This window comes from Camponotus vicinus, unplaced genomic scaffold (genome assembly GCF_025532165.1).
Source record: "Camponotus vicinus isolate PSW18456_S1 unplaced genomic scaffold, iyCamVici1.0 SCAF_4, whole genome shotgun sequence".
NCBI classification, from domain to species: domain Eukaryota; kingdom Metazoa; phylum Arthropoda; class Insecta; order Hymenoptera; family Formicidae; genus Camponotus; species Camponotus vicinus.
This window is the reverse complement of record NW_028141976.1, coordinates 16,785,369-16,797,890: the sequence shown is the minus strand read 5'-3', so window position 1 is coordinate 16,797,890 and position 12,522 is coordinate 16,785,369. Positions and strand designations below refer to the sequence as shown.

The 12,522-nt window shown below is 34.8% G+C and overlaps 1 protein-coding gene across 1 annotated transcript in view; it reads left to right on the top strand.

The window, feature by feature from the left end:
- Window positions 1-12,522, top strand: part of LOC145970838 (headcase protein-like) — a 164,977-nt gene that overhangs the window by 71,150 nt on the left and 81,305 nt on the right. The window lies entirely within an intron of this gene.

Sequence of the window (12,522 nt, the reverse complement as noted above, 5' to 3'; positions counted from 1 at the left end):
CAAATTTCACACCGCCCCGGCTCTAGACTCCATCCATATCTTCTTAGGTCCATGCAGTGGATAGAGCGGCTAGATTATCGACAGCGCGGGGTCCGCAGAGGCGCTGGCGCTGCGGGGGCGCTAGTATAGGAAGGGCCCGGGAGCACGGTCTTACATACAGGTCTGGAAACTCAGGCCTTTTTTAGTGGTGGGGGAGGTCTCACTTAGTGTGTCCGTTTTTCGACTAGAAGTCGCAATACGAGCGAGAGAGACAGAGATAGACGGCAGTAGTCGTTCTCTCTCTAACATACGTCTAAAATGCGACTTCTAGAGTTCCTCAAGTAAGAGTTAGGACAACGTCCGCCATTAACAGGGAACTGTAGCGCGCGCAATTTGAAAGACTTATATCATTCTATTCTATCATGTACATTTTATTAAATAGAGATTTATATTTCATTTTTTTTTCATTTATTGCATTTTATCTGTAACAATTTTTAAAATTATCTTTCCAAACTATTTTTATATATAAGTTTAAAGTTTTACATTAAGGTTAGTTATATCTCAGTTTTAAGTTTATAAATTTACAATAAAAGAATACGTTTTATTAATAAATATCACTTAATAATCGTTATATGAAATGAAATATAAAAATTAATTTATTTTTAATACATACCTATACATTATTTACCGTGACACGTCTCGAATAGCTTTGTCTTCTTCCTTCTTCTTTTCTCTGTCTCTTTCTCACTCACTGCTTCCCTACAAATGGCGCGACCAATCAGAAATCATCACGCGGTGTCCTAACTCTTACTTGAGGAACTCTAGCGACTTCTAGATCGCAGCGAACCTAGCAGGCAAGCCGTGAACTCCCGAAAAACGGACACACTAAGGGTGCGTTCCGATTTACGCATGTAACGCATAGGCTGCATTATTATTGCGCAGCGCTTCGAAATCGTTCCGTTTTATCAATGCGCGTGAAGCGCTTTAATTATTCGGAACGGTGTCTGCGCATTCTATGCGCTAATACGATTTGAAAATGGTAAAATAGTAAAAAAAATAAATAAAAATAGAATAAAATAATAAATACAAATAAAATAAAAAAATAAATAATAAATATAAATAAATAATAATAAATATAAACATAAATAAATATTAATAATAATAAATATAAATATAAATAAATAATAAATATAAATAAAATAAAATAATAAATCAAGGTAAAATAATATATTAATATTAGCTTGGCTTGTTTTCTCCACATCATTTTTATTTAAAAACAGTTATCATTTCATTAGTTTCTTCAATTAAAACTGGAAATTCATATAATTGTTGTTTTTCCATCGTCACAAAGAATCTGTTATCTGTTATTGCGTTCCGAATTACGCATAAAACGCATAGATCGCATAAACGCATCAACTGCCTCAAGTCGAGAGTAGAGGCAGTCAATGCGCTGGAAGGGTGCTAAGAATTTAGTACGGTTAGTACAATCTAGAGAATTCTCAGCGCTACTAAAGCGCTACCAATGCGCGCATTGGTTAAATCGGAACGATTTTCTATGCGTCTTCATGCGTAATTCGGAACGCACCCCAAAGTGAGACCTCCCCCACCACCGGAGTTTCCAGACCTGTATGTAAGACCCTGCCCGGGAGCATGTTCGTTACGCTGGCTTTGTCTAGCGTGCACGTGCGTTACGGCCGTAATGACGGACGGTTTTTCCGTTGTCTCGAGTGTTGTGCACGAATTTACGGGCAGCTACGAAATTCAGGGCAGCTACTAAATCATCCTGTGGATGATTTCTGGGTCTTACCCTTGCCGTTGCTAGGTGCATTGCAAACAATTTAAGGGCAGCTACTAAATCATCCTGCGGATGATATTCTGGGTTTTACCCTTGCCATTGTCACGTGCTTTGTGACTAAAATTTACGGGCAGCTACGAATTCAGGGCAGCTACAAAATCATCCTGCGGATGATATTCTGGGTCTTACCCTTGCCGTTGCCAGGTGCATTGCAAACAATTTAAGGGCAGCTACAAAATCATCCTGCGGATGATATTCTGGGTTTTACCCTTGCCATTGCCACGTGCTTTGCGAGCGATTTACGTGCAGCTACGAGATCATCTTACGGAGGATATTCTGGGTTTTACCCTTGCCGTTGCCAGATTTTTTGCGACAGGACCGTGAGATACACTAGGAGATGACCAAGAGTCGTCATTCGACTCGCGCTCAACTGCTTGCATGAGGTGACAGATCCTTGGCTGAGCTTCACATTCTTCACGAGAGTTTTCACGAGATTATTATACGTATTATATTATACTACTTATATACCACGTTATTATACTTATGTTATTTCTCTTTACGATATTTATTTACGTTATTATATTTATGTTATTTCTTCACGATATTATTTACTTTATTATACTTATGCTATTTCTTCACGTTAATTACACTCATAAATAGTTGCGTATCTGATTATGGCTTAATTAATAGATAATTATTCATGCCTATTACTTTATTTAATTTTCTCGTCTGCGGCTCTGACAGTGTTGTTTATTTTAAGGGCAACAAGTAATAGTATTATAGTTTTCTCTATTTGCATAATTGACTTGATCGCCGCATAATTGCATTTTTTTGTGTGTGTTTGTTTACTCATTTTCAGTTAAAGTTTCCCTTGATGTTATTGTAAGGAAATCTGACGAATAAAACTATGCCTATTGTTTACACGAAGCAATTCTGATAGGAAATAGTCTAGTAGTTGATTTCCTTCGTTTCTAACCGTTTCTTTCAGGTATCTATAACCAGTTCTTTCAGGTAATTTTCCCAAAGGTAAGCCGACGCGGAACCAGATACATAGCGCGGTGACAACCGTACACATAACACTTTTTAATTACGTATCCATATTTGTAATTTAAATTATAATATCTCATTAATATTTATATTTTCGATTTCTTATATATTATGTTATTCTTGGAAATATTTGTACTTTCTTTTCTGAAAAGTCAATACAGAGAGTTTCACACGTGTTACACAGATGTACATTGATTGCTATATTTATTTGAAAACGAGCATGAAGTAAACTTGTTTTGATCGTTCTTATATTTAGTTAATCTGTTCACATATATATGCACATAGATATGTATATTTGTGCTGTTTAATTTTTCATGTCTTTGGAAATTTATATTTGTTAACACAAAAAAATTGTTTTCTATATTATTAAATTTATATTTTGCTGTATACGTTTATAATATTAGACATAAATATTACTTACAATCATATATCTTTTTTAGTCAGTTAACTAGATGAAATATAATTACTATTACATTTGGCTTTTCTTATATTGGATATTTTTATTTATAATTTAAAATTAATTTATTATTATATATTATCTCAGGAAGAAATAAGAATTTAGACAAGCAGTAAATATCTTATTTGTCCTCGAAAATATTAATTTATTTTTCTTTTTGCGTTATATCTATATTTTATTATATCTCAGTTTATTTATATTATGTAATATAATTGCTTCTTTTCAAAAGTTAACAAAAAAACGTTATTACGATTGTTACGGATCGGAATTTTACTAAATCGGAAATTAACTTGTATTAACCTGTTGAAAAATATTACGAATTACATGTGAAAATAATTTTATAACATTCACTTTATTTGATTCCTTATCTTGTTAACGTATTGCTATTTCTGCAGTATTTTATTGTTATAGTATTTTCTGGCAGCTGGCCCGTTGGTTCTTTCGTTATTTTGACGATAATGGGACACGTGTCACCCGGGGGACAAAGGAAATCGCATTCTGTAGCGTAACATAATCTATATAACTCCATTCTATACCTGCTTTTTTAAAAATCCGTCAAATAACAGTGCTTTTTGGCGACTAAACACATTGTTGTAGGGCTCCGATGCGAAAAAAGAACAGATGATAATCATTTTTTGAACACTATGATGTAAAAATTAAGAATAACAATATTTTTTTTAAACATGCAGAATTAAAAACACATAAAAAGTAATAAAAAAAAATTATCAAGACAATTTTTCTATTGAATGATATCTATAATTATTAAAGGAATATTAAATAAAGAATTTTCACGTAAAAAATATATTGTTGTCGCCGCTTTAGACTAGGAACTGAATTGCTTTAATCTCGTATCGCTGAATTATTTCGATTGAGACCCGAGCTCTCTCGCATTCGATATTACTTAATTAAATTGTGCATTTGATTTGATGTACATCTCTAATGCACATTAATATCCATCGAACGATCCTATCGAAACGGTCGTTCCGCGCACTATCTGTTCTAGTAATCTCCTTAACGAAGAATCCACCCCTCCGTCATCATAGGCGGTGGAGGGAAATACTACTTCCTTGCTAAATCCAATAAGCGGCTATCGGATACGCTTGTCTACTCTCTCGAGAGATGAAATTCGTGACCAATGCGCGTCGCGGGGCGAGGGGACGGGCGAAATAAGAGGACGAGAGAAACAATCCCATTCTGCCCGACGTTCAGGAGCCAAAAGAGTCCCGGATTGAGGACGGACGAGTGGCAGGTGCGCCCGTTTCTAGAACCGAGAGTATACCCGGGACCCTTAATGCGGTATTTCATCGGTCATAATCTTCCCTTCGCGGGACGTCCCTTTGTCCTCGAGGAATGAAAATGGTGTATGTGGGGTATGGATATATCTCGGTTCTTTCCGGTTCGATCGGGTCCCTCCAGGAACTTCGACGAAAGAGGATGGATCGTTATATCGATGTATCTTCCAAGACTGTACGAATCGCGAATGTCAATTGAATTATTCGTGCCTCTCGTTATTTAGTCAGTTATTAAGTGTCGTGTCGAGCTAACACTTATTGCATCGACAATTGTTCGATCGAAATTAATGTCTTTGGGGAACAATTCAAATTACGTTGCACATGAAGTATTACAATTCTCGTATTGCGTGCTATTATTTGATCGAAGTTATAGTAATGATAACAAATAATTTATTATTTAAATTGTTCAATTTTGCATAAATGTATAAAGCAATATGTGTTTTTAAAATGTAGTACGAATAGATTATCTGCGTAATATTTCAAAGTATACCATATATTTGACATTAATCTTACTTTCGTATAATTGAATAATAGAGAGAAGGAGATATCTCCTTCTTTTTCCCTATCTCTTCTTTGAACGAACAAGTGTTCGATTAATAGCAAAGTTTTCTCGTGATCCGTTGGCGCGGGGGCAAACGAGAGAAAGAGTAAACTGATATCAACGATAGGAACGACAGAGAAGAACCGAAACTGATCAGAGAAACACGATTGAAAGAGAACTCTCTCGCTTCTCTCTATTCACTTTCGAAACTGCGAAACTTCCCCGACAGTCGCGTCGTCGCTTCTCTAACTGCTTTATCCGCGTGCCACGCTCTTTGTTCTCCAAACATTCCTGTCGCCGGCTTGGAATCCTGAGAGACAAAGCTAAAATGTTCTATTGATTAATTCGAGTATGCTTATGATCAAATAATACACTTTTGGAACAGAATAGTATCGTGAAATTTCGAATAACATAGATTTTATTGTTGATGATGTATAAATCAACTCTCTTCATCATGTGTTTTGCGACAAAACTATTAAGGAAACAATTTATGCAATATTTTATATTATACAAGATATAAGTGTTTGGTTAAAAAATTGAGGATATTATAATTATATTATAATAAAAGTTTTTGAAATTTTAAAATCATACATTCGTATTAATAGATTGAGGAGAGAGTAAATTAGCGGAATAGACTTGAAGAGATTGGACTTGAAGAATTTAACAAAACAGACTACGTCTGTGTACAAAGTTATTTCTAGTTGATGGTGACATGCTAAACAATTCTCTCTTTATTGCGAAATTTATTACGTAATGTGACATACTTTTAATACAAATTTTGTTGTTGTACTTGACAGTTATAAGTTTGATAGTTGCAATGACCAATAATTAATTTTTATAAAAGAACCTCTCTTTGTTTCTGATGTGAAAGAATAATCTTATAGTATAATCGAAGAAAGATTATACGCATGATTTTAGATTTCGCGCGAAAGTCCAAGCGTCGATAATTTTTTATTTCTAGAATGAATGGCGTAGAGTTTTCTATGGATTTTTATAACGGAAAAACGGGACCATATGCAAATTCTATGGAAAAAGGATACCCTCGTACTTTTCCTCCGATCCCTCGAATGTGTCGCCTTTCTTCTCCCTTCTCTTGAAAAGTAATTCGAGACGAGTTTCTAGTGGGACTCGGGAAATGCTTCTCCTGTACTTTTATGTTGGCCGCGTCCCTTCGTTTCGTGAAATTGGAAAGGCACGAGGAAAGCAGCATGGTCCCTGGACGATCGAAGGATCGCTAATGTACTTCGTGGCACGCGAGGATGGAAACTCGAGAGTCAACGAGAAGTGATCGAACGGGGAAGATAAGGGGAGACAACGAAGACGAGATCAAAAATGAGAGGCAAGATTGGCAGGACGAGAAAACGGATTTGCTAGCACATACACATATATTGTACCTGCTGACGTATCTTGGATGATGAGAAATGAAGAAGGATAAAGATGATTGATTTGCTCTCTTTCTCTTTTAAGTAAGAATTTTTTTTTAAATATTTATAAAAATATTTAAATTGACTCAAGGTTTAATAGAGAATGATAATTTGAAGATTTTAATGTGAATTTGTGCAATCGAGAGAAAATGGAATAAATAAATAGAGAATATTATAATTCATTTAAATAACAGTAAGTCATAAATTACTGTCACGTAAATCTGAATTTAATCATCGAAATAATCATCAAAAAACGACAGATGTCAAGAGAAAATTTCGATGCGTATCCTCACTTTCTCCAATGCTTTTTAGCTGGAAGCTAAACTCGCGAAATACCCCAACAGCTGTCTCACGAGGCGTCTTCTTTTACTTCTTTCCATTCTCGTTTCCCTTCTTTTATGTCGTCGCCCGTCCCTCTGCACACCCCATTTCCGCACCTCTGGGCGCTCCTGTCAAAAATCTGCATTCCGTACTTCCGGAGCCCTCGTCGCGTTCGCTTTAAGGTATGGAACAAAGGAAAGAAAATACTCGACGACCGGAAACGAGATCTCTCATTCCGCTTCCGTGCGACGAATACGCAAGAATGATATTTCGTGCTGCTCTTGTGTTTCCTGATTATCTCGCACATCGAATGCCACGATGTCTTAACGAAGCTAATAATTATTTTGTGATTTGTCCTTGGATATTTAATGTTTGCTTTTCTCGTGTTTTGAAGCAAGGTAAACATACCTCTTAAAATTCTATGATGATTGAGTATTAAAAATCGAGAAAATATTGCAATGTTCAAACATTGTTTATTTTTTCAGCGAATAATCTTATTCGAATAGAGAACAACAATTTTATGGTAATGCTATTAAGCAGTACTCATTTTTATTTTATTTTATTTGGTGTCTTTCTCCTTTAAAATAAAAAAGAGTACAATAATTTTATATAATTTTCTAAAATAATAATCGACTTTTTCTTCTCGATTCTTAAATTGTCGCAGACAAATGCTAAATTAAAGGTTCATTAATATTAAAAGACTAATCGGAGATGTAAAAGAGTATTTTTAACATTGTTAATATTGGTAAATATTAATTAAAAACCAAAGAAATGTTTTTCAGTAATTAAAGATTAGCTATTTTGACGAGTATAAAATTGATTATGAGAATAATTTATATATATTAGCAATTATATATATATTTTAATATTCATATAATATTCATATATTTTGTTAGTTTTATTGTAGAGAAGAATTATATTAATATACTAATTAAATATACTAATTATAGTTAATGTTAACTAGTATAATGATGTGAACCCAACCTTTTCGTGAGATAATGTAACGATCATGACATGAAAGGTGGTAAATAATTCCTATGCTTCTTTCAAAGAAAAAGTTGGCTTGGCAATCAATGTTGTGATCGAAGCATAGTAATTAAAGATTACCCTATTCAAAAAAAACGGACGGCTGCACGAGGCAGTAACAACGTTTTCCTTTGAAAGAAGGGCAGATCCCTAACCGGGACAGGTGTATAGTCATAAAGGATATCAAAAAAGGGTCGCTCGCTCGTTCTATCCGGTAAAATGGAGCTTGAAAAAAGGGAGACTCGATCTATCAATCGCCTCGACACGCTTTGACAATTCACGAATGCGACTTAGTACCTTTCAATTCGGCATTTTTTTAATTCCGATTTTTTGTTACATTCTGTCGGGAAATTTACGGTCTTTGAACATATTAATTCGCGGAAATGATTTTTCTTTTAAAGAATTTTTTTCGCGGTTAGGTTATTTTTTTCTGACACGTCTCTTGTACGATATAGCTCCGATATCATATATATGTTTTTATTATAATTAATAATTAATATATATATCTTTACTCTGAATGAATGATTGCAGTAGTAAACGTAACATAACAACAACATAACAACTGCAAAGCATGAATTTTTTGAAACCGTTATTTTTATTATTGCCGAGTTAAAATGGCTGAGCCATCAAAGTAACGCGAACCGGACGCGATTCCATGTAGAGAAAATATTTGCAATCTGAATGAACCTTGCTCAAAGTATATGCTACTTTAACGGTTTTGAATATCAAAGGTACCGCGCGTTGCGTTTCTTTTCGCTATGTTACTACGATATAAACGGAACTTTGCAGTCATCCGTGATCTTTTACGGTTTGATCATTTATTACGGTTTATATATTTTTGATTTTTGATAATGTTTCTGTCATTAATATTCGTCTTTCACCTTTTTGTTACAGGTAAAGAAACATCTTTATACTTATCTATAATTAGCCAGAAATTGATATGCGCAGCAAAATGTAAGTACACATGCCAACACGTTTTCCAAGATTTTTAATATTGATATTTTTGCGATTTAATCTCGTTTATATTTATATCCACAAAGGAAAAGAAATGTGGGCACGAACAGGCTATAATATTTAATATCATAACAATTTTAACTCGCACTTAGAAGTGCTGTTCAATAATCATAACGGGTTACACTATCAACTATGTCGATTGGGACTTTAATATCAAGATTATATCGGGAACGAGCAGTTTAATTCATTTCCATTGACGCAAAAACGCGTTTCGATCATGCGCGACGTTTAAATGCATATAATTATATTTCCAGTGCAAGAAAATCGGGGAAAAAAGCAAGCGAGTCGCCAAAGAAAATTGACACACTCGGTCGAATTTAATTTAGTGAATAATCCCAGTTTGTTTCTTCTAGATCGCGTGCACTCGCGCGAGAACTCGTTTATTGCGAATGTCGCGTGCCATGATTGGCAGTTGTGAGCGGCAAACCTTCGACACGTATGTCGATGGGAGACAGCGGCAACGACCGACTTCAAGGTAGCTAAGCCACTTATATAAGTTGTTTGGAAGTTGTTTACGCTCGAAACAGAAAGAGAGAGAGAATTAAATGTGTTCGCATCTTATTAGCGACTTCATTAGCACATATTCGCGATTACGTTTGAAGAATTTTAGCGATTATTCTCAAAGTTCGATTACGTAATGAATTGACCCCGGATTTTGGTGCCGCTGACTAATACCTGAATTGAAAATTGTTGGGGTTCACAATTGATTCTAATAAGATGTTTTATATCGAGCTCTTATACATCACAAAGATACGCAATTATTCATAGGTCGATAATTTTGTTATTCTTATCAGTGATAATTCGCGAGGAAGTAATGTGAATTTAATTTACACCACATATATTTGAACGCTTATCGATTTTTGTTTATCAACGAGAACTGGGGCAACTGTCAAGTGGATTGTCAGTCGAGTTCGACGTAATGATTTAAGCGAAGTAGAGGCTCTTAAATTGCTATCTAATTGCTTCGCATCTCTAGCCAGGCTCGTAGCAGGCCAAGATGTTTTGCAACCGATCGAGACATCATGTTTCTGTATCGATACTTTATATAAGTTTCTCGATTCGCGAGTATAGTTGCCGGCATGTTTCGTTTCTTCTTGTTGACTGGATCGATGAGGAATAATTGATTCGAAAAATTAATGTAGTTATTCATTTTCATTGCGGAAACTTTTATTGATCCTCCTGTATCATTATCCTCACGGTATATATGCCGTTAACTTTCGATCGAGAGAACGACGACGATGAAGAGCGGGAGTACCCAGGTTGGATATTTAAATGCAAATGCACTTTTTACTTATATTTATATGCAAATGAGCTTTTCCTGCCGCGAGAGAGGAAGACCCGGGAAGCGCCGGCATCGACGATGAACGCGACGAGAGTTGTCCTCTCCTGCGTATTCTATACGTCGGGAAAAAGCAGTCGGCACGCGATACTAGAAGACAATTAATGCATTGTTCGCGATAAAGCAAGATGAGTCTCGCGCAATTAAATAAAATTGCAAATTGCGGTTCCCGGAAATTTTAATAACAATCAATATATATGAGATTGTCGCAAGGATCATTTAAATGATTAATTAAATTACAATTTTAGGCTAATTTTTTTATCAAATTAAAATTAAGATTTATCAAATTAAAATTAAAATTTATCAAATTAAAATTAAGATTTATCAAATTAAAATTAAAATTTATCAAATTAAAATTAAGATTTATCAAATTAAAATTAAAATTTATCAAATTAAAATTAAGATTTATCAAATTAAAATTTATTGACGCAATTTAATGCAAGTTAGTAGGAAATAATCGGGGCATATTTTAAGAAAGGAAACTACTTTAAATATGAATAGCGCGGTGCAAGCGTATGACACTTTATGAAATATGGAAACGCGATATTCTCCTTTGTAGAAATTTTCCATCGTTTAGATGCTTGAGAAGCTTAAAGAAAAAGTGACTGCATAGGCTTTTGAACGACTATCGTCCTATTATAGATGAATTCACGAGGGCGGCAAGTAGTAACGGGGTGAATTCTTCATACGTCGGGGGAACAATATGCTCTCGAGTTACGGAGAATTTTTCTCCAGGCACATATTGCGACGACCCTTATCGTTTCACGTTAGGGGAATTCCATTTGGAGACATCGTGCTTTTTTCTTCCTTGCGTCATGATACGTTCGAGCCAACCGATCAAAACTCATACATACAACGGCCGGTTCTTATATCTTTATCGGTTATATCTTTATCTTGCATTCTCTCCTCGCTAATCGTTATTATCCACAAAAAAGAATATAGCAATTGGACTTTTTGCTATGTTCCAAGCATCTAATTTTCGTTTTTATAGTTGATATTAATGGAAATTGCTGAATTGATCATTTCGATATGAAAAAGATATTAAAATGTAGAAAACATGTTGCGCTTCTAACTGCTTATTCAAACGAATTAGAATATTAATTGAAAATTATATCGACATTATATAACATATTATTTCTAATGCATATTGATTGGACAATTTCCTTAAAGAAAATAGGAAGGCATAAAACATTGAACTCTTGAATTAAATACATATTGAATTTTGCATCAAAATAGTTTTTTATTGCGTAATAAATAATTTTTTAAATTATATTTAAAATAGAATAAATTAATATTAATATATTATTGTACAACTATAAAATACCCATTTAATTTCTATTGTTGTATTTCTCTCTCTCAACTAGATACAGGTTAACTAACTTTGCAAAAATCGAATTATAAATTAAACATTTTATGACGTAACAAATAAATGTAATACTTTTTTATTAATATCTTCGTTATTTCGTTTAATCTGTTTTCCACCGTACGCGACAGTACGTAATATTCTACAAAATGCGTTGCATATTAATGAGATATGCCTGTATTATAACGCCTGTTATTTATTATCGTGCGTCACGACATCGAGCGTGTTAATTGAATATTTGATAAATGGATGTTGCTACGCTTTTAATGATACGTATCGAAACTGCATTTGGGATATTACAATGACATTACGGTTTTCCGAAAATCTTGTAATCTCTCTACGGATAGAAGATTTTTAATTTGAATGAGAAGAAACTCTAGATAGATTATATACATGTCTGTCAACGTAATCACCGTGCGCTAACAAGCGAGAGGCAAACGTCTTCGTTTTTGTCCTTGCTAAACAATCTTATCGACTGTTTTACCGCCGAGAGAGGAGAATTCTTCGCCAAAGTGAGGAGTGGATCTGCAATCCAAAAGTTGTCAAGCGCACATCGCGATGCCTTAATGGAATTTGAATGTCGTTAGCCGAAGTAACCGGGCGTAAGGAAGGGACGTTATCCCTATTACCGCGATGTCGTAGAGTCTCGCCCTACGAGTCGCCAAGTTTATTGGAGCACGAAAATGCTGTTGGCTTCGTCGTCGATCGTGTCCTTTGGTAGTTTGGGATCTCGTACGCTTGTTTGCGAGCTTATAAGGACTCGGTGCCGTAATTAGCATGTCTATTATGCTTCTATGGCGTAATATGTCATTTTCGAACATGTAAGAGGACACGATTTTTGCGTCTCTCGTGTTACTCAAGAGCGAAAATTCGACCGTGCGAATGATTTCTTCGTAACCATGCAAAGTTTTTGCGCCAATTCAA